Source organism: Gekko japonicus, unplaced genomic scaffold, assembly GCF_001447785.1.
Source record: "Gekko japonicus isolate JY-2015 unplaced genomic scaffold, Gekko_japonicus_V1.1 scaffold773, whole genome shotgun sequence".
NCBI classification, from domain to species: Eukaryota; Metazoa; Chordata; class Lepidosauria; order Squamata; family Gekkonidae; genus Gekko; species Gekko japonicus.
The window spans coordinates 149,003-153,435 of NW_015161427.1; the positions used below are offsets into that span (position 1 = coordinate 149,003).

The following is a 4,433-nucleotide window of genomic DNA, read 5'->3' on the forward strand; positions in this document are numbered from 1 at the left end:
GTTGGTTGGGCAATAGTTACCTGTCCTCGCTGAATGAAACGTTCCAATGGGGGGGGGAATTGAAAATAAGGATCACGTGTCCTGAACCGGCAGGGAACACGTGGGACTCTGGCTGCGCAGACCTAGAGTCAAAGATGGAGGGAAGGTAATGGAATAGCAAGCTGGATGTGAGAGGTATAAAGCTTAGATAGGGGTTGTGGTGATCTGGTGTGATCTGGTCCATGGGGTCACAAAGAGTCGGACTCGACTGTGCAACTGAACAACAAAGGGGTCGTAGTAGAGAGAGAGACCATGTGGTTGGGTAGCACCTTTTAGAATGTGGTGTGGGGGGCCAGACTAGGCTGGCCACATCCCCCTGTGACACCTCCTGTTAGTCCGTCCCATAAAACATACTATTGGGTGGAAGGAAAGTGGGAGGAGAGCTGGGGGCTGGTCAATATTGAGAGCTAGTAACTTAATCTGGGGACTGGCACCTGGGTGGAGGATAATTGACTCATTGGGCTAGGGCTATTGTCTCTTGATGGTCTAGCTGGTCACTGATGGGCGAACGATTAGTTGCCAAGCAACTGCAGGGAGGGTCTCTTGAGTACGTGCAGAGTTGTAGGTAGCTGGAGGAGGGGAAAAGGGGTTGCTTATGTGTGTTAAATAGAGCTCCTAATGGCGTTTGGAGCTTTCTGTCCTCATGCTTGGACATGGCATGGCGTTATGCAGACAAAGGAACTGGTTCATTTCACATCAGGTAAGAGGGCAGGTAACCTTGAAGAGCCACTGGAACATCAACGCAAAGGAAGGTTTTTCTTCTCTCAGGGGTGCAGTCTCAACTGGCATCATATGGGGTCACCTTGCAGTACAGTCCCTTAATCATATCTTTGCATAGTCCATTTTTATAACTTATGAGTTATAGTTCATCAGCGCACACTAAGTGCCTTGCTGGGCAATACTCTGCATAGGACAAGACAAATCCTGCACCAGAGGATAAATGGACACAAATCTGACATCAGGAATCACAAGACGGAGAAACCTGTAGGATAACATTTCAACCTTCCAGGACATTCAATGGGTAACCTCAGAGTAGCTGTTTTATTACAAAGGAACTTCAGGAACAGAATGGAAAGGGAAACTGCTGAATTACAAGTTATTACAACACTTGGGGCAAAGACCTCCCCAGGACTCAACAGGAATATTGGGTTTTTATCTCATTAGATATACTAACTCATTCAGTCCTCACATATTTATTCTCAACATGAAGGACTATAAATCTGAATTTTAGTGTTTTTCTTTTTCAGAATAGTGTATTAGGATATTGAATGTAATGCCTGGAATATTGGGATGTTTTGCTGACATGACCCTGCATCCACCTCAAAAAGGGCTGTTAAGTCATCTTCAAGCCTGGGAGGATAGAATGGAGATTCTTGGTTTGCTTCCCACAACCAGACATCTCCCTGTGACACCTCCTGTTAGTCCGTCCCATAAAACATACTATTGGGTGGAAGGAAAGGGGGAGGAGAGCTGGGGGCTGCTCAATATTGAGAGCTAGTAAATCTGGGGACCGGCACCTGGATGGAAGATAATTAACTCATTGGGCTAGGGCTATTGTCTCTTGATGGCCCTAGCCGGTCATTGATGGGCGAACGATTATTTGCCAAGCAACTGCAGGGAGGGTCTCTTGAGTACGTGCAGAGTTGTAGGTAGCTTGAGGAGGGGGAAAGGGATTGCCTATGTGTGTCAAATAGAGCTCCTAATGGCATTTGGAGTTTTCGGTCCTGATGCTTGGACATGGCATGGAATTATGCAGACATTTCAGCCTTCCAGGACATTCAATGGGCCACAACAGTTTTACTTTCCTCTTTTGGCATGTGGAATACACAGCTCTGCAACAGCATGATGAATAGAAACTGACTGATCTTCTGACTAAAAAACATACTTAGCAGTCATAATTGGTCTGATAAAGATTCCTCACCTACCATCCATATTTCCTTTTTTTGTCTTTCAGGAGCCAGATTATATTTGAAACAGAACAACAGCATCTACACACAGTTAGTTACCAACGATAGAAGTTATATATTCACATTACAGGTCAGTTGGCTGCTCCCATTACTGTTGTTTGTTTCCAACTGGTAATGGCTTTTCACTTCAAGTAATAGATTTATTTACTTGTGTGAATGAAATTTCTGTCATTTAAATCCTAGTGAATGAATTCTGATAACCAGTTTTTCAATATATATTTTTTGCCATTACTGTATAGTAGGAATCAAATGGAAACTGGTTGCCTGAAGAGTTGTAATGCATGATGGACTACACAATGGATACTTAGCAAATAAGCCACAAACTAGCATGCCCACCAAGTTATTGACATCCTCATGCTCTGGACCTCTTCACATGAACTAAATCCATGTGATTCTCAGCACAATGACTGAAAAAGACCATGCTTACCCACAATGCTAAGTCTACCCATTCTTATTCAGAGAAATCTCCAGAAGGTTTTCTTTTCTTCCTGCTTTTGGTGGGTTTGTGTGCGCACACATGTGTGTTTATGTGCTTACATGCCTGAAAGTCATGGTGACTTCTGGCAACCCCTACTGGTGCTAGGAAGTTTTCAGAGAGGTGACCTGATTGCCCGCCTCTGCATCCTGAGCCCTGGTGTTCCTTGGAGGTCTCCCTTCCTGTTACTTGCCAGGCTTGGCCCTGTTTAGCTTCTGAGATCTGAGAAGCTCAGGATAAAGGGTTTTGTTTTTTTAAGTCAAGTCGCAACTGTCTTATGGCAATCCTACAGGGTTTTCAAGGCAAGAGACAGCTACATACAAAAGTAACTTGGCGGGGGGTGGGTGGGTCTAAGTCGACAGTCCTATATAACTGGCACTGAATCCTAGTGAACTCTGTGGGACTTATTTCCAAGTACATGTGTACAGAATTCCATTTTAAGACTTTAATATCTGTGCATTTGTTATACTGGAACAATCACTAAATCTAATAGTAAACTGGCTGGCTCCTGTGTGGATAATGAAAGCTGCACTGTGAGGCCATCCAAAGGCAAGGCAGGAGTCTATATATTTGGGGGATTTCCCAGGTATACAGAAAAATATGACTTTGTAAACTAACCAGAATAAACACATACCTAAAAACCAGCGTAATGAGGATTATAACTGGTCCAGATGGGATTAATTTTTTAAAAAATTATTATTAAAATTCCTCATCTTCAGTTGAGGGGTAAGGCAAAGGTGAAGGGAAAATGAGCCTGCTCAAACATCTGAAGAGCTTACAGAATCCTAGACTTTGTCAGTGGTGTGGAATTTCCAGGTGGCTCCTTCCCCCCACAATTTTTGTAGGCCCCCAGACTGAGCCAACATCTTTACTGTTCACTATGCATCCAATGATAACAGCATTTTGAACTGTGAAAGATAATGGGAAAATATATTGGTTAGTCCTTCAGATACATAAAGAGTATGTGTATGAATAGATACAGAAAAAAGTTGAAAACATCTTTTATGATCTCATATAAATCTTGAATTGCTGCAACAAACACTGACACATTTCTGTTGGGACTGGAACTGTGGTCTATACTGCTGTGTATACCTTATTGTAAGTAGGATCCCATTAAGTAATTTTTGTACCCCTTAATGTATCATGTGAATACTTATCCTTCTCTTCTTTCTGGTAGTTTCAGACTTCTAAAATCCTAATGCATTGGTTATTGAATGTTCTATTCTGTTGATTGTACTGACTCATGATGTATAATCTGCCTTGAGTCCCTGTGAGTAAGATGGACCATAAAGAATGTAAATAAATAAATAAATTTTTGGAACCTTTCTATTGGTATATTGAAAAGCATAAAATACACAAATGAATAGATACAGAAAGAGTGATAGAAAAATATTTTTAATAAATGACTTTCTTTTTAAATCATAACAGAGAGAACAAGAACAAAAACAGACAAACAAACATATAAAAGCGGGGGGCGACTTGCCTCATTGTATAAAATAAAAACTAAACCTTGTGCCTTATTTACACATTTTTTCTTAACTATTGAACCATTTCAATCTTTTTACTTTTCTTTTTTCAAAAATAGAAATGTAATTATATTTCCTCAAATTTTAACTGTTCCTTCACTTCATCAGAAAACAACATTGTTGTCCTTACACCAATATTATATATTTCCTTTATAACATTCATTTAACAATCTATTTTAACGTTTCTTTTTTCAAAATTAGATATGTAATTATATTTCCTCAAATTTTAACTATTCCTTCACTTCACCAGAAAACAACATTGTTGTCCTTACACCAATATTATATATTTCCTTTTTAACATTCATTTAACAATCTATTTTTATTTCTGCTTTACAGAATCATACTAATTCTTGTTAAATCAAACTATCTTTTCATGTAGATATTTTTCTGATCTTCAACTTTGATCCTACATATTCTTGAGGTTTA

The 4,433-nt window shown here is 40.0% G+C and overlaps 1 protein-coding gene across 2 annotated transcripts in view; it reads left to right on the forward strand.

The window, feature by feature from the left end:
- TMEM40 (transmembrane protein 40) overlaps positions 1-4,433 on the forward strand; it is a 35,883-nt gene that overhangs the window by 14,792 nt on the left and 16,658 nt on the right. Inside the window, exon 2 of one of the 2 annotated variants that reach the window (XM_015428940.1) lies at positions 1,994-2,076. The exons of the other annotated variant lie outside the window; for it this stretch is intronic. The gene's annotated coding sequence lies outside the window, so the exon portion shown is untranslated. The remainder of the gene's footprint in view (positions 1-1,993; positions 2,077-4,433) is intronic. 2 annotated transcript variants of the gene reach the window in all.